The following is a 26,800-nucleotide window of genomic DNA, read 5'->3' as shown; positions in this document are numbered from 1 at the left end:
TGTTGGGAAATAGAATTTAGGCATTAGGGATAAATCGGAGAAAGTGTTTTATTTAAAAATTCTACTTTGTGGGGTCCAGCGCCCCTCACAAAATGCTGCAGATGCTGCTGCTCCCTCTAATGACACAGGCTCCCCACTGTCATATTTGACATGTGTATCTTTCAACATCAATGCTGGCCTTTATACAAAATGTTGCTCTTGTAGAACATGGGGTGACTATGTAAAGACAAACTATATTCCTATATACTGCTGGAAAGACAAATCACAAATTGCAAGAGAGGGGAGAGGACAGGAATCCTAACAACGTCTAAGGAGGTCCCTGTGTGCAGCTTTCCCCTTTTGGCATACTTTTCTCAAGTGCTTTATTGGATTTCACACTGCTTTCCATTGTCAAAGGGTCTTTACCAGTGACAGAAGGGAACAAGGACAGTGAACATTTTATATACATGAACTCGTGCCCATCTAAGGAGCAAAGCTCGGCAGTGTTAGCTCTTTGTCAGTATCCTCTTTGCTGCCTCCCACCAGGGAGGCATTTTGGATTAGAGTACTACATTGTGATACCTCTATTAGTTTTAATCACCCTTCATTACAACTCTGCCAAGTGGCATTGAAGAATGTGAATCTACCCTGACTCCTAGTCTTCTTTCAAAACTTATCTGGCTGTGAGTTTATCATATGATGGAATTTTAGAACTACAGAGTAAATCCTGATTAGAGGATCCAAGAGATCATTTATTTCCAACTTTCTTAGGAATCCAGGACCCCAAGAGGATGACTGTTTCCTAGCTGCTCAAGACTTGCCTGAGGGCTGGTAGTTTATATTTCCAGTCATCAGTTTTGCATTGTCATGAAGGACTGCAGTCTTTACACTATGGGCAAGATGAGAGTTCCAAGCACACTGGCAGACCAGTAGGAGAGAGATTTTGAGAAGGCAGTTCATTTTAAATAGTCCTTAGATCACAAAATGTAGAACTTGATATGTTCTGCTTGAGATGAATATCACCAGCAAGCTCAAGCATGTAGCTTTTATCTTATATTTTTGTGCAATTTATTTTTATCTTTTTACATTATTTTATATTGGAGTATAGTTGCTTTACAATGTCATGTTAGTTTCTGCTGTACAACAAAGTGAATCAGCTCTATGGATATATATAGTCCCTCTTTTTTGGATTTCCTTTCCATTTGGGTATCACAGAGCACTGAGTAGGGTTCCCTGAGCTATGCAGTAGGTTCTCTTTAGTTATCTATTTTATGCATAGTACCAGCAGTGTGTATATGTCAGTTCCAATCTCCTAATTCATCCCAGCTCCCCCTTTCCCCCTTTAGTGTCCTTATGTTTGCTTTTTCATCTGTGTCTATTTCTGTTTTGCAAATAAGATCATCAATACCACTTTTCTAGATTTCACATATATGTGTTAATATATGATATCTGACGTTCTCTTTCTGACTTATTTTACTCTATGACTTATTTCACTCTTACTCACCCTCTAGGTCCGTCTACGTCTCTGCTGATGACCCAGTTTCTTATGGCTGAGTAATATTTCATTCCTTACGTGTACCACGTCTTTGCTATCCGTTCCTCTATTGATAGCCATGTCGGTTGCGTCTATGTCCTGGCTATTGTAAACAGTGCTGCAGTAAACACTGCAGTGTATCTTTTGAATTATGATTTTCTCTGGGTATATCCCAGTAGTTCTATTTTTAGTTTTTTAAGGAACCTCTGGACTGTTTTCCATAGCCTGTAGCTTTCATTTTAAAAGTTGAGCAACACTTATTTCTCTTGCATTCTCTTTCTCCATTATCCATAATAAATTTATGGAGAGGTAGGTATAGATACTACATATGCTAGATTCTACTAGCAAGGTAAATATATGTTGCCAGATGTTTTAGATGATCAACATCTTTAACCATGGTATTTATACTACATGGAGGAGCAAGAAGGTTAATTATTGTTCGCATTACCTACCAGAACCACTTCCAGAAATTGTCATGAGGGAAACTGTGCTTGATAACTTGCTGCTTAAGAGAATTGTTTTCTTTTCCTGTGAAGCTCTAAAATTTATTACCATCAAGAAGAGATTTGTTATCTTTGATATCTGTTTCATCATCTTCAGTCATCCTTTATGTTCATTGTTTTCTGTGTGTTTACTCTCTACCCTTCGCTTAAACATTGTACCGTTCTGAACCTTTGAATGTCCCCCAAAGATTTCTTCAAAGAGACTTGCATAGAGTCTCTTGCTAAGAATTCTTGCATCTAGCCATCAGTTCAACATTATTTTACTTTGACACTTTAGCTTCTCAAAACACCTGTTTAAACATTGGAATTTCAGATTCTATTATGATTTGGGGAGTTTAAAATATGATTCTTACTTGTGCTTGTCCCAAAACACAAAGGTCTCATAACTATAAGCGCTTGGAATGAGTGGAAAAAGAAAACTGGAGCAGGCTTGGTACTGGGGAAGGGCAGTAGCAACCCGAAAGTCATGATTAGAAGGGGAGCAACAATTTGCCAAGAATGCTTCTGTCTAATCTCTGGATCAAATTCTCTTCAGTGGTGCCCTTATGTAAACTGGTAAAGTCAGTTTAATGCCCTGTGCTAGACGGGGTAAGGGCTAGAAGTCAGCGATTGTTCTCGACCTACTTTTCTACTAACTAGCTATTGGCCTGTTGACTACTAACTTAAATAGGACATGTGTATTCCTGTGATTTATGTGAAGATGATGATACCTATTTCATCACTTTTTGAGTATAATGTGAGAATCAGCTTAGCAACATGTGCTGAATAGCTAAATAGGTAGGAAAGAGCTTTGGAAAGTTATCTATATTTTTGAAAGGCAAAGTATATAACTAATGTAGGCATAATGATAACCAGCTAGGAGTTGCTATGGTAACATGAATTGCCCAGTTTGTGACTGGACTCACTCGGTCACAGGTGTCATTCTTAGATTTATTATCGCAGCCCCAACTTCTCATTCCACGGGTTTCAGATGTTGTTCTATTTGCTTTAAATTCTCGGCTATTCTCACGTGAATGATAAGATTTAGCATGTTCAATTTCTGTTGCTAAATATGTCCTTTCATGCTTGGATATTGTTTATATATATGCAGGTTTTGACTTCACAACTCTGTGTGTGTGTGTGTGTGTGTGTGTGTGTGTGTGTGAAAAGTTGCCTTTGATGTCCTCAGCATCTTGTTTCTACAACAACTCCTTTTCCTCAAGATGCTCAGCACCATTAGGCAGCCCTAGTTTTTCAAGGCAGAAGGTAATCTAAACTGTATTTTCCACTAAGATGTTGGTTTCCTCCTTCTGACATCTTCCTATCTTCAAAGGAGAGCCAGAGGAAGATGATTTATTACAACAAAGCATGAAACAGTGATGTTGGGAGTCCGGGCTGATAATGGAAGTCTGGGCTGAGGGCCTTTCTATGTACAGACACATAGAAATACTGGGTAAAAGGTCAAACAGCCAATTAAGAAACTATGTAAGTAATGCCATCCTCAACCCGGTCAGAATGGTGAAGCCAAAGAACAAAGGAAAAATTCTAATTAGGTTAATGTCTGGTCTTGGAGTTTCAAAGCCCACTGGGAAGATGAGCCCAAATTTCAGATTTGTCTTTGTCTGAGAGGAGTCAGAATGAACCTGCCCGCACAAAATCAAGAGTCAGAAAGACTGTAGATTGGTGAAATGGAGGACTCTAGAATTCTGCCTAATGCCTGTGGAAGAGCTCGAGGAGGCAGCCTGAGTAGAGACAGTTAACTGCAAGTGTTTATAAGACTAGATCAGTGACACAAAATTACGTTGAATGAAAATTTACAGTGACTTCAAGTGAAAAAAAAGTACTTAAAAATTATCCCAAACTGGAGAAAACAAGACTGCTCAACAGCAGCAAATGAGAAACTGTTAAGATAGTTCTAGATAGTATATTCAAAAGCAGAGACATTACTTTGCCAACTAAGGTCCGTCTAGTCAATTCTATGCTTTTTCCTGTGGATGTGAGAGTTGGACTGTGAAGAAGGCTGAGCGCCGAAGAATTGATGCTTTTGAACTGTGGTGTTGGAGAAGACTCTTGAGAGTCCCTTGGACTGCAAGGAGATCCAACCAGTCCATTCTGAAGGAGATCAGCCCTGGGGTTTCTTTGGAAGGAATGATACTAAAGCTGAAACTCCAAACCTTTGGCCACCTCATGCGAAGAGCTGACTCATTGGAAAAGACTCTGATGCTGGGAGGGATTGGGGGCAGGAGGAGAAGGGGACGACAGAGGATGAGATGGCTGGATGGCATCACCGACTCGATGGATGTGAGTCTGAGTGAACTCCGGGAGATGGTGATGGACAGGGAGGCCTGGCGTGCTGCGATTCATGGGGTCACAAAGGGTCGGACACGACTGAGCAACTGAACTGAACTGAACTGAACTGATACTAGAGCATGAAGCTTGCACTGACCGTACTTCATCCTTCCTAAGATGGGTGGGCTGAGATTATATGTCACAAATCATAAAAAGAAATACCACATGAGAGGAAATAGTTATACCTCCCTGACTGAGGATTAGAATGAGACTGAAAGAGATTTAAAACTAATTATTTTTAAATGTTCAAAGAGATAAAGGAAGGTATAGAAATCGCAAGATAAAAGAGGACAGTGTGAAAAAGGATAGATGTGTGAAAAGAATTAATGAGAAATACTGATGTAAGAACAAGCAGGGAATCAGAAATGTAATTGGATTTCATGATGGACTAGATATAATAAAAACAAATGAATTAGAAAGTAGATATGGCAAATCACTTACAATACAACAGCAAAAGAAATTCCAATACACAGCTAATAGCAGATCCAGGAGAGAAGAAGGTAGAAATACTAATAAAAACTTTTCTATAGTTGAAGAAAGACTGCCTTAGTTTGAGGAAACCACTAAGCCACAGGCATAAAAATGAAAACAAATCTATACTCAATAGTGAAAGTATAGACAAAAGGAAAGGAAATCTTAAAACCTATTAGAGAGGAAAGATAGAGTACCGAAAATTAGGCAAACAGCAGCCTTCACACAAGCAACGATAGATACTGGAAGACAAGAGAGTTACTTGCCGAGAGTGAAAATTCTGGTCAGCTCAGGTTTATAACTTTATCTAAACTACTATTAATAGGTCAAGAGGGAGCATGGGTGACATTTTCAGATAGACTTAGGAGAGCTTAATACTCATACATGGACAATTTGATTTTGTTTTTCACAATTGAAACAGGACATTTTTATGATTAAAGCAGTACAGGCTTGTGGAAAAAACAGTGCAGAAAATTATAAAGAACAATTATATTATGAAGAATGGTTTTTATCAACAAGAAGAGAATTGACCCAGAAGAAACAAGTGGAGTTTAAGAGTAAAATCCATGGCAAAATGATAGTAATATTGATCAAGTATTCAATTAAAAGTGGTACTAATTTGGGGCTATTTGAAAACAAGATGCAACTAAAGTGCTGTACAGAGATGACGTGGAAAATTGCAAGGGGGAGACCAGAATTAAAGCACTCAAATGCTGTGTTATTCAGGTCAAACAAAGTGATGCTAATTAATTTGAGGGGTTGATAAATATGTTTTAAAAACGATAAGATATCTATGAAATAGAACATATAACTTCTAGAATAGTAGAGAGGAAAAAGAAGAGACCAAAGAAGTTGTTATGGTGACATTTCAAGCACTAACAGGCAAGGTTTTATTATTGGATGTGTATACAGGGCATGCGGAGAAAGCAATGGCACCCCACTCCAGTACTCTTGCCTGGAAAATCCCATGGATGGAAAAGCCTGGTGAGCTACAGTCCATGGGCTCGCGAAGAGTCGGACATGACTGAGCCACCTCACTTTCACTTTTCATTTTCATGCATTGGAGGAGGAAATGGCAACCCACTCCAGTGTTCTTGCCTGGAGAATCCCAGGGACGGGGGAGCCTGGTGGGCTGTCGTCTATGGGGTCGCACAGAGTCCGACACGACTGAAGTGACTTAGCTGCAGCAGCGTACAGTGCATGGGGCTTCCCTGGTGGCTCAACGGTAAAGAATCCGCCTACAATGCAGGAGCCACAGTAGACGTGGGTTCAGTTCCTAGGCCACGAAGATCCTCTGGAGGAGGGCACAGCAACCCACTCCAGTCTTCTTGCCTGGAGAATCCCATGGACAGAGGAGCCTGATGGGGTACGGTCCATAGGGTCGCAAAGACTTGGACACAACAAAAATGACTTAGCAAGGCACGGAATATACGTGCACATGTGCTGGATGCCAGAGGTCTTTGGATAGCTCAAATCTAGTTCCATGAAGCCCTGTGCATCTCCTAATTGTAAATCTAAAGCAAAGTTTTAACAAAGGCATAAGCTCGGAGTGGTAATTTTTCCTTGGTACTCTGGTGTGGAAAATACAATTGTACATGTTGCTGCAGCCAACTGATTCTTTATCTCTGAGAAACCAGGCTGCAGGTGCCTCTAGGGGCCATTTTACATCCTTGTTTTCTGGTCAATTTTTGAGGGAGTCCAAAGTCCTTTTTTCTTATGTTGCCAGTCTTGTTTCCTGGAAAGCTGACGTCTTTTACATTGATTTCCATCTAATGATATTCACCATCCACTCACCACCATGTTATAGAGATAACATAACCCTTTTAGAGAGATCTCTATCTACAGTGCTTTCCAACCTCAGCCTTCATGGAGGAGGGGACACACACACACACACACACACACACACACACACACACACACACAGAATCATCTTTATAATTCTCTCCTCTTTCCAAAAGACTAACAAAACACACACACACACACAGAATCATTTTATAATTCTCTCATCTTTCCAAAAGATTAACAAAAAAGGACTGTTCTTGCATATGTGACTCTTCAGTATTTTTTCCTGCATTCTGCACAGCTTTTTAATCAAACTTGTGCTGACATGTTCCCTGTAGCTCCTACTTTTTTCCAAGCTGAGCTCTTGCACTTATCATAGTCATAAATGAGTTGTGATTTTCCTGAATTAGGGATTCTTACCCTTGTCTTTTAACAATTTAACATCCATCATTTTCCTCTAAAACATACTGTCAACATACAATTTTATGAAAAAAATTAGAAAAGAACATACATAGTGTCACATTTTAATTTAAAAAAATGTGTGTCAGCAGAGAAAAAAATGTGAAAGCCTTCTTCTCACTGAGATGTTAACAGTAGATATATTATTATAAAATTATTTGGATTTATCATTCTTCAGTGTCTTTTTCTATAGCATGTATTACTTTTACAATCATAAAAAAAAATCCTATATTAATTGTAAAAACCAAACCCATTGCCATCAGGGACAGAATTCCTGGTTCCACAACCTATGGGTTGCTAGAGGCAGGCAGGCAGTATGTAAGCATGCACTATCCATGTTGTGGTTTGGGAGCTACTTGAAAAAAAATATGTTATTGCCTACTTTGTATTTCCTGTTCAGTTGCTGTTAGGTTCATTATAGGAATAGTTTCACAGAAGTACTACAGAGGTGGCCACAAACATACTATGGCATGGAAAATCAATGTGGAATTTGAGTATCTTGTGAGCCACCCACAAGATAGAGACCAGGGGTAAGTCTTAAGGGAGGCACTCCTGATCCCTGCTTTATTGCTGTTGATCATTGATTCAGTTGTGTCTGACCCTTTGCGACTCCATGGGCTGCAGCACGCCAGGCTTCCCTGTCCTTCACCATCTCCTGGAACTTGCTCAAACTCATGCTCATTGAGTCAGTGATGCCATCCAACCATCTCATCCTCTGTCGCCCCCTTCTCCTCCTGCCCTCAATCTTTCCCAGTATCAGAGTCTTTTCCAATGAGTCATCTCTTTGCATCAGCTGGCCAAAATATTGGAACTTCCACTTCAGCATCAGTCCTTGCAATAAATATTCAGGACTGATTTCCTTACCCTGCTCTAATTTTCCTGCACCCCCACTACTCAGAGGTTAGCATCTCTATGTGTTACTCGATCTTTTAAAAAATGGTTTATTGTCCATTTTCTGTCTCTTGCTCAAAAAATCTAAAATCCATGCTGGCAGTGATCTTGCCTTAGTCAGTGTTATCTCTCTAGTGTCCAGCACATAGTAGGTGCTCAGTAAATACATGTGGGAAGGGAGGAATACATGCTAAATGGTTATGCATATGGCAGGAAGCATAGTAACCCTGAAGCATGAGTAGAGATGAGAAGACAAGAAAAGGAATAGCATGGAGATGGGGCCATGAGGAGCCTGACTTAGTCGGCACGGAGGGTCCTTGGAGGTAAGTGGTAGCTATGTTGGATGGTTGGGGTGGGGCGAAATTATTAAAGGGACTTGAAAATAAACAGGATAGAATGAAAATAAGGAATGGGCATACTCAGGGCATGTTCTGAATGCAATGCAGGATTTTCTAATATGACAGTAATTCGGCGCTCTGGCATTGATCCAGAGGAAATAGTCTCTCTCTCTGATTTCCTATAAAGGGAAAGTGGACACTGGTACAAAATCTGGAATAGGAATGGGCGAGATGGTTTCTTTTATTGTCTGTCTGTGATAATATTACCCAAGTCAAACATTCAGGGTTTAAAGGCTGTGCATTTGGAATCATTTTCAATTCAAACGGCCTGACAATGCAAGATAGCTATACTCATAGAGAAAGAGAACACTTAGGGAGATACAGACCTCTTTCTTTAGGCTTTTCTGAAACTCTAATTAAATGAAATGGATCTGTGTCTCATGCTTAGCTCTGATTTTTTTCATCCAGTGCATTTGAGAGGCACATTGTGAATATGTATTTGAACATTTTGGTGGTGCTCATTTGTGATGAGTATAGATAGAAATGGAATTCACTCAGTATAAAATGTTTACATGCTACAGTGAGCACGCCTCTGCTCTTTCTGAAAAGAGACAGCACGCCTTTTTGCTTAGTCCAGCTTCTGAGGGTGACATGTCAGGGAGCTCTTCCTGTCATGCAGAAATCCTGGGTTGTACTAGAAAATGGAAATTGCAATTAGAATGGGCGGAACTGAGATCCTGTCTCCTTTCCAGAAATGTGCATATCTCTTATAAGATATCCAAGCTGCATGAAGAATTATTTCAGTCCTCATGTTATTTTTGATTTATGGCCCTAGCAGATTTTATTTTAGCAAATATTCCTAGATTATTCTAAAGAAGACTCAAAGTAGGGGTTGCTGGGAAACAATGCAATTAAATAGTCTAGAATTGAAAGGGAATCTGGTCTTCTTGGTGGCTCAGATGGTGAAGAATCTGCCTGCAATATGGGAAACCTGGGTTCAATCTCTGGGTCGGGAAAATCCGCTGGAAAAGAGAGTGGCTACCTACTCCAGTATTCTTGCTTGGAGAACTCCATGGACAGAGGAGCCTGACAGCCTGCAGTCCATAGTGTCTCGAGGAGTCAGACACAGCTGAGTAATTAACACTTTTACTTTTTCACTGGTCTGAGGAGTTTTAGATAAGGAAATGGATTGTTTCATTGAAACTACCCCCTTGATATATTTGCCTGAAGGGAAGGGAATAGACCCTCTCAGCTCAGTAGGGAGCTTCTTCCTGTCTCATCATCAGACATTTACCTTTGAGAAGTAAATAGCGAGAAGTGTTGCAATGACCATGGCTTACAGCACCTTCACTGTCTTCCTCCATACACATAGCAGTTCAGTTTGGAAATGCTTCCAGAGATATAGCCAAGGCAAGTGCACAGTCTTCTAAATCCTATTTTATACTACGAAATCTAGAGCTGATGCTTTTGAAACTTTACCTTCCCAGAGTTTGCCCAGTGACCTGGTTCCGGGGCATTTAAACTGTGGCTTAAAGGTGATCATCTACTTTTGTGTTTAAGAATTATTTGGAGTGAGAATCAGGACAGATTAGATGCTGACATGGGAGTGAAGAGATTTTGAATGCCAAAGAAGGTATGATAGGACAAGAGCCGAGAAACACTGAACCTGAAAATAGGCTGGTCAGAGCAGTGTGAAAAGTGTGAAGGGGAGGCTCAGGCAATGTGACCAAGGATGGTTGTCAAAATTCATCAGTGCTCTTGATAAAGAGCTGAAAAATTTTATCCTCTATATCAGATGGCTACAGAACCCACATATGTGTTTGTTGCAGCATCTTCTGAAGTTTTTCAAAGATATGGTTTTGCTTTTAGTCATACATTAGTGGATGTTGGAACAGCAATTTCTTTTTTTAAATAAAAGCTCTAAATGTGGCATATTAAGTTTTAAAGAACCAAATGTATTTCTAGGAGTGTTCAACCCTAAACTCCTGGAGTAAGCACAGGAGTAGGTTTGGACTAAAAAGACAGAGTTAATGAGGAAGGAAGTGGCTTATTTAGTTCAGTCAAATCCTACCATTTGCATTGTTCACATAGAGGATTGCCAAGAGGTAGGGGCTAGCTATATAGCATTATGTCACCCCTGAACTCACTTATCAGCAGAGCCTGCTTTTTGTCTTGATGCTGACAACAGTTTAGGGAAAAAGAAAGCAGAATGTAGCAGATCTTAGAGCATTTTTAAAAGTACACCAAGACCTTCTCTTATTTATGTATTGGAGAAAACTAGGCTTGGGTGTAGTGAGCATTCACTTGGCTTTCTCCAGAAGAGATCAGGAAAACTCTTGTGTTTGGACAGGAGCAGAATATTTCTCTTTCTGACCTCCTTGCTGCCCAAGTTTAGAGAGCACTGAGGAATTTTAGTGATAGCCTAAGAGACAACTCTATATGGAGAGCTAACTGACAATGGTTCTGCCAAATCAATGAGACTAAAAAGTTTCAGATATAATTTGAGTCTGTCTATTGTACACTGAAGGGTTTCTGTGGTGTCTCAGTGGTAAAGAATCCACTTATAATGCAGGAGATGTTGGTTTGATCTCTGGGTCAGAAAGATCCCCTGGAGAAGGAAATGGCTACCCACTCCAGTACTCTTGCCTAGGAAATCCCATAAACAGAGGAGCCTGGCAGGCCTACAGTCCATGGGGTTGCAAAAAGAGTCAGACACAACTGAGCAACTAAACAACATTGTACATCAACCATTACACTGTCTGGATATTGATGAACAAGCTCCCAGCATCCTGACTACAGAATCATGGGTGGGGCATTAGAAGAGTCAATGTTCTGGTGAATTCAGATATAGTTTCCCAGTGCATGGAGCTTCTTTCCTTCTATTCCTGTTCAAACTTGCCGAGTTCAGTGGGAGTCCATTGTTCATAATGTGATCAAAATACAAGGACTGTGGGAGCCTGCTGATCTCCTTAGGGAGACCTCAGATCCTCATGATGACTTTGAATTTGTTTCGTTAATATCTGCCACACTGAACACTTTGCACTTTTCCCTTTGATTATGGAAGCCCAACAGTCTTCACAAAACTTTTTCTGGGTTCTCTTCACTACATTGATCTAAATGCCATTTCTTCTAACTGCCTTCAGCACCCAAGATTTGGACAGCAACATGCAGGTTGCTTCTGTTCTGTTTTGTAACCTCTGTTTCACGTGAATTCCTCTTATTTCCCTAACTACATCACAACTTTCTTGAAACCTAGAACCAAATCCTATCTTCTCTTTCAGCTTCTAATATGGAAGACTGAGAGATGAATGGATAGATAGGTTGATAAGAGGAGCTTAGGAACTTCTAAGAATGAATCTCAGCTTGTGAAGTGTTCTTTCTGATCGCACAAAGTCATAAACAGGGAGATTCACATTTCCAGTTGGTGAGGATCACCTATTCTGTTTATTACCTTTCCCTTTGGAAACCTCACCCTCCCACCTTTCCCCATTCCTTTTATACACCACACTTAAAATTGGAGGCATAACCTTGTTCAAGAATGTGCAAAGCAGGAACATGGTAATGAACTCTTGTTGCTACTATAAACTTGATGAATGGCTTGTGGAGGAAGGGCATTAAATGGCACTCTCAGTCCAGTGATTAGCTCTGCAGCAGTCCTCCCTTGGAGCTCATGCAGATCAGCATTGCTTTCATTCTGCTCTAGGTTTCCTGTGAGCTTCATTGATTGTACCTGGAATTTTTCTGGGTCTTGGCTGGAAGGCTTTCCTAGGTGGTGTTAGTGGTAAAGAACCAGGCTGCCAATTCAGGAGACACCACCACCTTCCTCCATCTCTCTTCCCTCAACCCATCTCACTCACACTCTGGATGCATTTGATCTGGATGAAATATGTGCTGCCTTGACCTGCACGTCCCCCTTGACCTTTGTCTACTTCAGCCTGCAGGGACAGAATCATCTGTATTCAGTCTCCTGCTTTTCGCCTGAGATACAGATATCCTGTCATGAGAAAGAGTGCTGAGGCTGAATTTGCCCAGATGAGCCATATAATGGCTTTGCTCCTGAGATAGTTGTAAGTGAATTGCAATTTTCAGTGTCCAGTTTTGTTTCCGGGGTACCAATAGAGGGGCTTTCAGAGACTGAGCCAGTGTTTTCCTAAGTCAATGCTGCTGCTGTTTAGCTGCTGACTTCAGACCAGTCTCCTCTGTCCATGTCATCCCCTTCTCCAGGGGATCTTCCCAACCAGGGGTCGAACCCAAGCCTCCTGCTTGGCAAGTGGATTCTTTACTACTGAGCCATGAGGGAAGCCCTTATCTAAGTGACTAGTTTTACTAAGAGAAAAGGAGAACTATTTTTACTATAAATGTGATCTGACAATGACAAAGAGAATAAGAAAATCTTTCCCCTTGATCTATCATTTGGTTAAAACAAGCGAGCACATGTTTACGCATTTGGCCTGTACTTTTCTTTGTCTCATATGTATTTTATCGAACCTGTTCACCATACTTGAACAGGGGCTGGGGGCCATTTCTCTTGAATCCTCCACCATACAGCTCCTTACCCAGGATTAGTATTTTTTAGATCATACTGTTCATTCTGGACCATGGATCAGCAGTGTTGGCGTCACTTGGAAGCGGGTTAGCACTGCAGAATCTCAGGTCCCATCCAGATCTCCTTAGTCAGACTCTCTGTGTTAGTTATTTCCCCAGGTGATTTAAATGCCCATTGAGATTTGAGGTACCCCGATGTAGGAGGCACTTAGTAGAAACTCATAAGATGCTCATGCATGTACCTAAAAGAAAAAATCCTTCCTTGCAGAGATGAAATTCTATATGTTGACTAAGAAGTTGTAGTTGAATCTATGTGTTACTAGAATGTTAATTCCAAGGAGAGGCAAAGAGGGAGTAGGCACAAACAGGAAGAAGAAAAGCCAATAAATACAGCTGACTTAGGAAATTTTGGTTGATAACTGATGTTTTGATGAAATGGTGTGGACCAGTTTTTACTAATGGACACAACCTATTGCAGCATTTCCTCTTTAGCATGGAAAAGGCTGGCTTCACACTTGGATTGTCATTTCTTGGATCAGACATCCATCTACTCCTAGGACATCTTTTTTTTTCCCCCACTGCTAAGTGCTCAAGACTGAGTAGAAACTATGAGAAGTGCTGAGTACCTGAATATGAACTTTAGGTATTTGGCAGAAATATAAGGGTTACTTGTTTCTTCTGACTTGGACAATCTATTACTATCCTGTATTGACATGACTGTAAAAATCTCAAGATGTAATTTCTCTTTAGTAAATGAGAGACAGCATTGCAGAAAGCAAAGCATTATATGGAAAAATGCACTGCATGTGGCATCTGAGAAACCCACCTCCATCACTTCATAGATATTGATCTCTGACCAGTCACCAAACTTCTCTGACTTCCATTTTCTCACCCAGGCAATGGGCTCAAATTCTTGCCCCAGCTGACTTTGAAGGGTGGGTGTGTGAGATTAAATGAGTCAATAGGTATGAGGTAGGAAGCATGTGACTCCTACAGCAAGATTAGCACCCTCCTGTATCGTTTATTATCTGGACTACTTTCCTTGCATTCATAGATATTACAGAATAATAGATTACTGTGTGGGCACTGGAGTCAGAAAGCCTGGTTTCCAATCCTGGCCCTACCACTTCTTTAGAGTGTGACATTGAGCAAGTCACATAACCCCATTTGACTTCAGTCTCTTCACTATAAAACTTGGACGATGAGGTTATGATAATTAAGTACGATAATGCATGCAAAGTGGCTTATCTCAGTTTCTGCCAAAATAATCACTCAGCAAATGACAGCCAATGGTTGCTGTTCCCCTTGAGAACTCCTTGAGAGTAGAGACTTGGTATCTTCATCTTATTGCTCAGAACACCTAGCAGTGGTTGGCACATAAGCCTCAGCAAATCATTCCTCATCTAATTAATATATGTTTTGCCTCAAGAAGAATTGGTGGAATTCTTGACCGATGGATGGATGATGCTTCTCCGAGTCTACCTGGTCTCTCTCTGAGTTGCTCGCAAATAGAACAGAGCAAGCACAGCAGCACATACAGCAGTCAGGGGAGGTGGCCCTGGCTTGAGGAAGTGTGTTAGCTCTACAAGCCTCGTCCTCACAGGTGCTCAGGGAGCGATGGAAATCCTCATCGTTTACTCTGTGAACCCTGGTCAATCACTTGATGGATGAGCTGGTGTCATTCATCTGGCTGCACTTGTCTGGAGGACTTGATGGAAATCTATAAATCTCTTCTTCTTAAAAAAACTCCAACCAGTAATTTTTGATTTGGCCTCATTTCCTTGAAGTTAGTTTAGAACTTACCCTTTTTTTGCAAGATTTTTTTTTTTGTGTGTGTGTGGGGGGGGTGTTATGGGTCTTGGTGCTGCAGTAAGCAACCATCCTTTCTCCCCCAAAGTGATTGTCTGCTTTACTAAATGAAAAGTCACATCTTAAGTGTCTTACCTGATTGGAGTGAGAAGTTATATGAAGAAAAGCAGGGAAGGACATATAAGGGAAAGTATAAGGGGGTATGGAGTTTCCCTGGTGGCTCAGTGATAAAGAATCCACCTGCAATGAAGGAGGCGCAGGAGCTGCACGTTCAATTCCTGGGTTGAGAAGTTCCCCTGAAGGAGGGCATGGCAACCCACTCCAGTATTCTTGTCTGGAGAATCCCACAGACAGAGAAGCCTGGAAGGCTGCAGTCCATATGGTCACAAAGAGTCGGACATGACTGAAGTGACTTAGCACATAAAGGGGTACATTGTAAACAAAGACGTGAAGACTGGAACCCCAATTTTTAACATTCAGTAAAGGAAAAGCAAAGCCAAACAAACACCAGTCTGAGTTCTCCACGTGGCCAGTCAGACAGTGAGGGGGCCCATCCTTAGGTGATAGACCCTTGAAGGCATTGATATCTCTGATTACAGGAAACATTGTTTCCTCAAGTTTCTGTCCAGGTACACATGGACTTTGCAGTCCAAACAAGTAATTCTAGATATGATTTTTCATGTATTAAAGCAAATCTCCTCAAGCACATGTGCCACATTGACTAAAATCCCACCATTAGCAATTCAGTCCTTCGGAGCTGGCATTACCTACTTCATGTCTTTTTAAAAAGGCATGTTGTCTTGGAGGATCTCATTTAGCAACTCCTTAGAATTTCAATGCCATTACATTATTCAGATGTTGTTATCATCACTGGGAAAGAATAACAAAGAACATGATTTAAAAGGAAATGCTGAGAGCCTGATTTGGGGAAGAGGTTCTGAAAGGCTGGCAAGGGATCCAAGAGGCAGAGATAACAAATTCACAAACTTGACCTGCTATTATGTTTCCAGTGTGCCCAGTCCTGGGCTATGAGCTTTGGAGAAGAATCTGAGAAAAAAGAAAGGCAGAGTCTGTAATCCGTATGTAGTTGAGCTGAGACACCACAGATGGGAAGCAGAGCACATGTGCTCTCTTAATAATCCATATTTGTACGCACTTTTCACTTTTCAAAGCACGCTTACATCCAAGTGCAAATTACATGTTTATAAAACACTTGGCATCAGCAATTGCTATCTCTATGCCCAGACTCTCTCAGAATCTCAGACCCACTGGGGTGGTTATCTTCCACTTTATTCATTTAGGTTCTTCTGGCATTTATCCTTCACTCTTCCACTTTTCCTCTGCCTGTTTAACCCCTGGAATGGTCTGAACTATAAAAACCCATGTCTGATCATTCCATTTCTGTGTAGGCTAGCCAGGGTGGATCCGCGTAACACAGAGGAAGTTTATGAAGTATAAGATTCAGGTAAGTTTTTGTTGTTGTTGTTGTTGGGGGATGGGCAGGCAAATAGGTCCATATCCTATTTGAGTGTTTTACTGTTTAAAGGATTTTATTAAGTCATAAACAGCCCAGATGGATGTGGTTGTGATGGGCATGAGGTAAATGAGGAAATAAAAATAAATAGTTTGTGCATCGATTGGAGCTTGTATTTAGATTGCATCTTTTTTATTTTAATACCACTCTATAAAAAAAGAAAACCTAGCAAGAGTCTGTAGGGCAGAGCCAGGAGGCTATTTTTAACTGGAGTATTATGCTGCCTTAATTTTATCTTCTCTGAGTAGACACAAACATTGAGTTACTGGCAGAGAGAACAAAAGGGCCAGTTCATTTTCTGGTGTATCTGTGAGCCCTAAAAAACATACCATGTTCAAAGGTCTTTCCCACAGCTTGCCTTGTCAAGAAAGGTCAGAAGGGCAAGCAGGGCTGAAGCAGAAGTCTTAAAAGATAGAGAAGATGATGTTGCCTGGCTGTTGATTAGAAAATGGAAGAGGATTGGTATGTGATGGCAAGCCAAAAAAAGCCTGACTTGAATAACCTCTGTCAAGTCTTGCCACCTGTAAGTTTTAGCTGCTGAATTATAGGCACTGAGCAGAGGTCAGCAGGACCATGGATGCTTTAGAGCATCCAGTAGCCAAGAGGCTGGGGGATGCTAGAGATTGAACATGTGAGTCTCTACAGAGGGTGTATCTGTGCTTTCCCAAGCTAGGGAGCATCTTCAGCATGCTTCTTTAGTACCAAAGCTTGCTACTTCACAGTGGGTACTGTGGATTGCTTGTGTCTCTCTCTCCACCACCCCAAATTCGTATATTTAGCCCCCAATCCCCTAAACATATGGGTGGGTAGAATTTGGAGGTGAGGACTTTGGGAAATGATTGGATAAGGTCATAGGGGTGGACCTCTTGTGATGGGATTGGCATCCACAGCAGGGAATAAAGAGACCAGAGCTCTCTCTTAGCCATGTGGTGATACAGAGCAAAAGCAGGGGTAGGTTCACACCAGAACCTGACCAGTCTGGCATCTAATCTTGGACTCACAGAACTGTGAGAGTTAAATATTTGTTGTTTAAGTCACCTAGTGCAGTATTGTATTCAATATTACAGAAGTCTGAACCAGTTAAGACAACAGGGCTCTCATCTATGAATATGTCCTTTCAGTATTCCCTTCTTTGGAATCCCTTCCAGCAAAGGAAACCCTACACTACCTTCATGGATAAAGCAAAAAGCACTGAGATGTGGATGGTTATAATGAATATAAAGGGCATCCATAAAATGACTAGATCTCAGGAACTCTTGTTTCCTTTATCAGACTCCTCCCCTCCTGAACACATAGAAAGAAATCAAAGTGAAAACAAACTAGCAAAAAGACAAAACAAGGCCAAACTTATAAATACAAAGGTAATACATTATTCTCGTTCTGATCTGGGCAGCTATTAGATACTGTCGAGTCTATTTTGAGGCCTCACCTAGAAACAGTTGAAAATAAGGAGACTTAATGGAAACACTAAACCGCACCAACCCTGAAAGTGACAAGAATACAGCTTCTTGTGTTCTTGGTTGAAGCAGTAAATACAAAAACACTTATTTTCAGAATATTTATGGAGAACAGGAAATGAGATAAGGACTTTCACCTCTTAGACACTAACTCATGTTTGACCCAGGTCAATAATGACAACTTAATTGGCCCAGCTCTTAGATTTCCCAACTGCTGACTAAGTTAATTGATGACTTAACAGGCAGCTGGGTTTGCAGAACCGTGAACTAAAGCCAACCTCAGCAGGATCTTTACCCAGAAATGAGTTGGCATGTGGAAACTTGAAGGTGAAGAAAATGCTCCAAGAAGAGGTTTCTTCTCCTCTATAACTGTCCCAGTGGAAAGTGACTCTAGGTTCTGGTTTATGGCAATTTCAAATGCTTAGGCACTCTTGTGTCTCTCTTGCAGTAGAAATCCTCTCTTGTAATTTTAAATGACATCACAGGAAGCTTTTACAGCCTTAATCCTCCCCTTTGTCACTTGTTTCTTTAGTAAGGTAGAATGATTCTGGGAAAAGGTAGACACCAACAAAAAGCAAGTCTTGTGTAGCAGAAAGGGCCAGATTACCTTGAGTTCAGATTCTAGCTTTACCACAAAAGAACTCTGAGGCTGGTTGATTGCTCACCTTTTCTGAATGTCAGTTTCCCTGTTTGTAAAGTGCAGATTCACTGAGATGTGGTATTTGAAACACCTGGTCCCAAATAGGTGCTGAGAAATTGTTGGTTTTAGAAAATCAACTTTATTGAAGCGTAACTTAAATAATTCTATGTGCTCATTTCAACTGTTTGAGGGGTTTTTGCAAATTCATGTATTTTGTAACAGCCACCTTAGTCAAGATATAGAACATGTTCACCAGCCTAAAAGTTTCTTTGATGCCCCTTCCCAGACAATCCCCACCATCACCCTTTACCCCAGCAAGTACTGATGTGCTTGCTTCCTGTCACCATAGATTGGGTCTATTAATTCTTCAAGTGTTTTATAAATAAAGTTATTTGATGTATGGTATATTCTCTTGTGTTTGCCTCTTTGCCTTAGTATAATGCCTGAGACCCAGCCATGTCATTGTGTTACTAGTTTATTCCTTTTTATTTATTATTCATACTGTGTTGTGTGAATAGAACACAATTTGTTTATCCAGTAACTTGATGATGAATATTTGAATTGTTTTTAGTTTGGGGCTATTATGAGTAAATCTGTTTTGAATATTCTTGACCAAGGCTTTGTGTGGACATATGTTTTCACTTCTTTTGGATAAATAGTTTATAAGAAGCTGTCAAACTGTTTTCCAAAGGGGTTGTACTATTTTGCAGTCTTACCAGGTACATTGGATCATTCCATTCATTCCACGGTTTCATCCGTGCCTGCTCTATCAGTCTTTTAATTCTAGCTGTTCTAGTGAGTATGCAATGGCATTTAAGGTTTTACATTGCATATCTGTAATGACCACTGATGTTGAATATCCTTTCATGTGCTTATGGTTCATTTCTATTGTTCATTTTTGGCCCATTTTTAATTAGATTGTTCATCTGCTTGTTTTTCCCTTTTAAGAGTTCTTTATATCTTCTTTTTACAAGTCCTTTTTCAGAGTGTGTTTTGGAAATATTTTAGTCCCTGCCTGTGGCTTGGTTTTTCATCTTCCTGATAGCTGTACTTTTGAAGAGCAGAGATTTTGTTTTGATGAAGTCAGAAGTTTTGAAGTTTTAGCTTTTACATTTAAGTCTATGATCTGTTTAGAGATAAATTTTGTGTATGACATGAGGTAAGGGTTGAGTTGTATTTTCTTTTTTTCCTATATGAATACCAAGTTGCTTCACCACCATTTGTGGAAAAAAAATTATTATTTTCCTTATTGTAATCAACTCTTTCAAGACATAGAGGATGAGGGATCATTTCCCAACTCATTCTGTAGTACCACTAAAACAACGCCGAAAAAAGCAATTACAAGAAAACAAATATACAGACTAACATCTCTACAAATATAGACACAAAAATTCTTAACAAAATATTAGTAAATCAAAACCTGTGAACATAAATGGATTTTGATAAATCTAAGTCAGATAGTTTTATTTAGTTGCTCAAAATAACCCATGTAATTTCCATCACACTCACTGTGACGCTCAAACTTGTCCTCATGGCCTATAAGTTTCTCCATGACCTTATCGCAGGTTCTTCTCTGATCTTATCTCCTGCCATGTCCGCTTTGTTGATCCTCCTTCAGCCACACCACATAGACACACTATACATTTGTGAGGAATACTCTCTCTGCAAATTGGATTCAGACTTAAATATCATCCATCTCAGTGGGTTTCAACTGTGGGTATATATTAAAATCATCAAGGGAGTTTAAAAAAAAATGATCAGTGCTTGGCCCCACCCTAGAAAAATAGAATGAAAAGTCCCTGTAAGTGACAGTTAAATTTCTAGATTACTTTAAAAGTTCCCCAGGGGATTGTAAAGTGCAGTACAACCTGAACCTCCTGATCACTACCCCCCCCACCCACCGCCCGCCCCACTGGGTATTCAGATTCCCTCTTCCTATTCAGAGGTCCAGCCACTCCAACCCTAGCCACCAGTTTCTTACCAGGAGCTTATAGAATCATCAATCTTTCCTTCTTACTTTATTTCAGTAAGTGGGACTCAAAGCTTCTTTGCCCGTTAACTTTCAGAATCACAGGTCAGAGTAAGAAGAGGCCTAAGTTATCTAACAAGGAGGTGCTTAGGGAGGCAAAGCAGATTGGAACCTAGATTTTCTAGCCCCAGTGCCATGAGTATTTTAGTTCCCTGGCTTTTCCCCTTTCTCTTTATCTGTGCTGAGTGAGGCTGAGGAATACAGAATTGGGAGGATCTGCAGCTTTTTAGTATGCTTGCAACAGTTTTCATTCAATAAATCTCTCCCTCTAAAAGTCCCTCTGTTAACTTTTCTTCCCCCAGTGATCTGGGAGTGGAGGCTGGAGTGTCAGACTAGAATTCTCATTTTTATATGCAAATAAATCACTTGATTATATTTTTTGTCCTTATGTTATGATGAATATTTCAAACGAATTTTATATGGTTCATATTTATGGTTTGGGAGCTATTTCACATTTTGGCTCATTGCCGTATCATCTGCATATACCATATCTCAGCTGATGTTGATTGGTCTCATTTACATATTCATCATGCTCCTATTTTCAAAGATATTTTGTTATACACTGGCTTTTCTTCCCCCTCCAGTGTTATAATACCACATAGATGTGTTTTTAAATTGCACTCATTTCCATACACAAATTTTCTGGTTACCATAAATCACCACATTGTCACCTCCTCCCCCCACCCCCATTTAGTGTAATCTTCACACTTTATACCAAGCTGACATATGGTTCCAAAGTAATTAAAAACAATGTAAACAGTTTACAGTGCACTTTGCAAAGCCACTTCACACTGCAGAGAGTTTAATGATTTCCTTTTCCCCCAGTCAGTCCCAAAGCAGTGAAGAGTCAGGAGGTTTGAGATAGTGATGCTGATGAAAAAAGCTAAGGTGCGACAGTGATCAGTTCACTTCTAATGGAGAAGCTCCTGCTCCACTTCTGCCAAAAGACCTGGTTCCCTCTTGACTTCTTACGGAAGAAGCAGAAGGGGTGGGTTAAACTGGATTAATGAACGAATGGATTAGCACAGATTGGGGCAGAGTTACTGGATTCTTTCAGTTATTCTAGGAGGTGGAAGGGGGACAAATCAAACTTAGCAAATCCCCAACCACCAAGGCTACAGAGCCTTCTCTCTTGACGATGAGAAGAGGACTAATTTTCTTTTTTTGACTTTCATAGTTTGCCCAACTACCAGGATCTAGACTTCACTTATTTATTTATTTATTTTTCTGACAATAGGCTCAGTTTTGTCTGTGAATCTCCCTTCTCACTTTCAAATCCCTGTGGCTAGGGTAGATATTTTCAGCTTTAGGAATGGAGCCCATTACTCAAGTCACAGCTAATTTGAACATCACATTCTCTTAGCTGCTGTGGTTGGTCCAGGGATGGTTGTGTGATTTAAACAAGTCAGACTTAAATCTTAAGACTTTTGTGGGATTGAGCAGGAAAAAGGGCAGTGCTTTCACCCTGAATAGAACCTGAGACAGTGTCTGAAGGCAGGACTGCTACTGCTTTTTTCCCCACCAAGGATGGGGCTCAGGGCTGGAATGACCACAGTGAAGGGGGACCAGAGAGAGGGGGAGAAGCTGAGTCCTGAGGACACTGAACCTGAACAGAGCTGTTTCTAAAGTCATTCCTTCTTGCTGAATGTCAAGTTAAATGAGCCATTAAACTCCCTTCTTTTCCTTAAGCCAGTTTTAGGTTTATTTTCTTTGACCTCGCACAACAGAAAGCCCAAGCAAATACGATGTTTGTATCGCTTATTTTGCACATATTATCTTGTGCCTTTTTGTCCTGGGTCATATTTTAAGCTATAGCTATACAAATGCCTAGATCATAGTAAAGTCTCAGCCAGTGTTTACATGTCTATCAACTCCTATGTTTTTTATTATTTTCATTCCTATGATAAATATTCCTATTATTTATCCTATCATTCCTGTCATTCCATTAGTATTTTTTGTTTGTATCCAGGTAGTTTCTCTCTCCAACTAATTATATTTGTTTGTCATTTTTATTCATGCATTTATCAGACATTTATTGTAGGTATCTGACTGTATGAGACACTATGGAGCCAGTCCTGGGTGAAAGCAGTCATGTCCTCGTGCTCATGGAGCTTAGGGGAGTCAGAGATTAATTAAACTATGGCATAAAAAGTGCAAGAGTGCTAAAGTGACAGTCACCACATAGAGACTCGTGGTGATAGGAGGGTGTTCTACATTAGTAGGGGGGGTTTGTCCTGGTTGAGGAGACCAGGGAAGGCCTTCCTAGGCAAGTGACACTGGTTTGGGAATCTGCAGCAGAAGGAGGAACTGACTAAATTAAGAGGACAGAGTAGACAGAAGTTCTTGTCAGAAGGAAGAGCACATGCCAGGCAAGGCCCATGGTGGGCAGTGTAGCATGGTACACTGAACTGAACTGAAAAAGGGGTTAGCAGAGCAAAGGAGAAAACGTGAGAGGTCTATTCCAGTTGCTTCTCTCTCTCTTTTTAATTTAACTTTGTTTATTTTTAATTGGAGGATAATTACATGATTGTGTTGGTTTCTGGCATATCGCAACATGAGTCAGCCATGGTTACACATATGTCCCCCCCGTCTTGAACCTCCCTCCCGCCTCCCACCCCTCTAGGTTGTCACAGAACGCTGAATTTGAGCTCCCTGTGTCATATGGCAGGTTCCCACTGGCCATCTAATTTTGCATATGCTAATATATATGCCTCCATGCTACTCTCTCAATTCGTGCCCCCTCTCCTTCCCCCACTGTGTCCACAAGTCTCTTCTCTACATCTGTGTCTCCATTGCTGCCCTGCAGATAGGTTCATAGTACCATCTTTCTAGATTCCATATATATGTGTTAGTATATGATACTTGTTTTTCTCTTTCTGAGTTATTTCACTCTGTATAACAGGCTCTCGGTTCATCCACCTCATTAGAACTGAGTCAAATGCGTTCCTTTTTAGGGATGAGTAATATTCCTTTGGGTATGTGTACCACAACTTCTTTATCCATTCATCTGTAGATGGACATCTAGGTTGCTTTCATGTTAATTTCTTTTTTATGTTCAGAGCAGCAGCGAAGTACGTTGTGTGTGTGTGTGTGTGTGTGTGTGTGTGTGTGTATGTGTGTACAGGTATACACATGATTAGGTATAAACTTAGAAAATATCACTCTGGTTGTCATGCAGAAGATAGATGGGGCCGCACAAGAAGAAGCCTGGTACAGTTTTCCAGGGAAAGACAGCGGTAGCTGGAGAAGGAGATGGGTAGACAGGTCAGAAGTATGATCAGGAGATTAAAAACAACAGGACTTGGTGTTGTACTTAATACAAAGTTAAGATACACTCTGGCTTTGCTCTTAAATAGTAATTCAGGGATGTAGAAGAAACCTGTAAATTCTGAATACAATCTGATAAATATGCTGTTGCTACTACAAGCACAAGATTATGGTTTGGAAGCACTGAGAGAGTTCTGGAAAGGCTCTATTCTACAGTGGGGGGAGGGGAGTAAACATTTCATCCAGCTCCTGGAGGACAACCATGATTCTACCAAGTGGAATTTTAAGTAGAAGGACAACATCTATACAAGAGCAGTGAAAATATATTTGTTCACTTGTTCATTTATATGTTTACCTGTACATATTTTTTGGTCTCTCTATGTGCCAGGCATTATCCAATGGACCAGCCATCACATTCTAAATAAGCAATATGGTATCTGGGAATGGCAGTGCTTGGGAAATGGCAAATATTCCTGCCTGAAAGTGTGGGCTACACTGTGTATGTTGGGAGATATGAGCTTTGATTTCTGTGTCAGAGGCTTATGGTTCTTAGAAGTTCTTCTGCAAAGGACTTTGAGCAAGACATGTCTGGAAGCAGAGTGGTGGGAGGCTGGACCTAGAACAGAGTAGCCTTATGCAGTAGGCTGTGCAAGTGACTTTGAACCTCCTAGCTGCAGGAGTAAGATGAGAGAATAGGGCTCCAGAGGTATTTGTGAGGGGTGGCCAATAGGACTGGAAGAGCACCTGCATGGCAGGGAAAGAGAAGGCATGTGAGTCACGGGATTTTCTTGCTTGGGAATCTGGGCAGATGGTGATGTTATACACTGGGCAATATGAGGAGATCAGAAATTTAAGGATAGAGATAAGGAGCTTTTCTGAATATGAGGCACTTGCAGTTCACTTAGGGTTAGATCTTGAGGAATCTCCCCATTTCAAAGCAAGAATTATGGCTTCAGAGGAGAGGTGAGTTTAGGCAGATGCAGATTTAGGAGCCCTGGTAGTAAGACATTACTTAATAAATAATGATTTGAAGGTGTGAGTATAAAGAAAGAAATTGGCCCCAAAATGGGCCCCCAGAATACCTGAACTTTTGAGGGGCAGCTGAGGAATAAGAAAGGAGACGGATGCTTTTTTAGGACATGAAAAGTACTGCAAAAATAAGATTTATTGATTTATTTTTTTTTTTTGGCATCTGTATCAGTACTGGCTGATTCATAAAAGCACCTGGTAGAAATGGACATCCTGTGACTGAGGAAGCTGAGTTTCAAAACCAGCTGCTCTGTCTCTGGGATTATTGCTATGGAGTAGTCTGGGCTGTTCAGTAGGCAGGCAGAAGGGTGAGGTGTCACTAAAGCAAAAGGGGAAAGAGGAATGAGAAGGCTGGCATGAATGGTCAGTGCAGTCAGAAGCTACCTGTCAGTGAAGTGCTAAGGGGACAAAGTAGAAGTCATCAGTTCTGGCAGTTTGGGTGTTTTGGGGACCTTTGATAGAATAATTTAACAGTGTTAGAGAATTTGTGGTCAAATAACAATTGGACAGGAGTGAGGAGAGACTGAACAGAAAGGCTGAACAGAATGCAGGCTGCTTTTTCAGAGCAGTGGTAGTGATGAGGAAGAGATAGGAAGGGGGAAGAGAAAGAAGGCAGGATTTATCCACACAGCTTTTCCCTCTTCTTTGTAATAAGCATACGTGAAACTAGGCCACATGTGCAGGATGAATGAAAGGGATTTTGTGATTTGTGGACAGGGAGATATTGAAAAGGAAGCCAGTAGTTATAAAGTTCAGGAAACTGGTTAAAAACTGGAAGAATAAAATAAATGAAGAAGAGAGATCTGGAAAGATCTGATCTGAACTCATCAGGAACCAAGATGAGGAGGTGAGACAAAGGATGAAAGTGTGCATAGGGCTGGAAGGGTACGAATCGTCTGTTCAGAGTTTGGTTTAGTGTTGGCTCCTCTGCTCAGGAATGCTTTTTTAGGACATGAAAAGTACTGCAAAAATAAGATTTATTGATTTATTTTTTTTGGCATCTGTATCAGTACTGGCTGATTCATAAAAGCACCTGGTAGAAATGGACATCCTGTGACTGAGGAAGCTGAGTTTCAAAACCAGCTGCTCTGTCTCTGGGATTATTGCTATGTCAGCTCGGATCAACCTTCTGTCACCAGAGGACGTTTTCATGGGAGGCTGAGCACCCAATGAGGGGTCAGTCACATTTTCTGGATTTAATTATATTAAGGTGAATTATTTGTACCTGGTATTGCTGTCTTTAGAATGATTTCTATACAATTTTACAGACTGGTTGAAGGGGCAAGACCTACCCAATCATCATCAAATCTCTGTTAATTCCAGGCAGGGTAATGGCTGATCCATCCAGGAATACATGTTGAGCCAAAAACTCTCCTACACTATTCCTTTCCTGTTTTCCTTGGTGAACTCTGCTCAGATGAGTGCCCCATCCTGCAATTCCTGTGTGTGTTGAAAGTCTTCAAGAAGGTAAACCCTGAAGACCACAGGTCTTCAACTGGGCTCCTGTCCAACAGGGAGACGCTTGCCTATAGATCACATAAGCCATCCTGCACTATAGCAACGCCTCCCTTGATATACAGATGAGGAAACCACAGCTCTCAGAGGTAAACTGATTTAATCAAGGTGACACAGTTAAGTTGACATTAAAACTAACAAACATAGGATTCTGACCAACCTCTTCTAAGCAAGTGACGTAACCACTGAAATATGTTGTTACTCTCTCTGCTTTGTGTTTCTTTCATTAATGGATTTCTTTCTCACTTCCTCAGACCTGGGCAAGTGTTCTTTCTAAAAGGCAGGTGAAAGAATCAAGATAAAAATGTACTGGCTTAAAGAAGGAAAAATATATATAACTGAGGGAGGGGTGTTGCTTATTCTTATAATGAAAAAAACGTTCCCTTCTGTGTAATCCATCTAATCTATTGGTGTACTTACTGACACTCAAGTTCTGGATTCTGGCTGCTACTACTTTTTCCATTTCTTAAAGCCTGGGGGATGGGATCAAATACCTTCAAAAGCAGAGGGGGTTACCACAAGCATGAAAGAATTGGCTGCTTTTTGTGGTTGTGTTACTTTGTACCCCACTTTGAGAAAAGCTTTTTTGGGGAAACCCATACATTAAGCTAGTCCAATAAAACGCAAATGTTGAAGATCTTAAAAACACACACACACACACAAATATTTGCATTAACAAAGTCTTCTCTT

At 40.6% G+C, this 26,800-nt stretch overlaps 1 protein-coding gene across 5 annotated transcripts in view; it reads right to left on the bottom strand.

Moving 5' to 3' along the window:
• Positions 1–26,800, bottom strand: part of FSHR (follicle stimulating hormone receptor) — a 193,656-nt gene that overhangs the window by 94,454 nt on the left and 72,402 nt on the right.

Source organism: Ovis aries, chromosome 3, assembly GCF_016772045.2.
Source record: "Ovis aries strain OAR_USU_Benz2616 breed Rambouillet chromosome 3, ARS-UI_Ramb_v3.0, whole genome shotgun sequence".
Taxonomy (NCBI): Eukaryota; Metazoa; Chordata; class Mammalia; order Artiodactyla; family Bovidae; genus Ovis; species Ovis aries.
The sequence above is the reverse complement of the archived record's forward strand: the minus strand, read 5'-3'. Positions and strand labels throughout refer to the sequence as shown.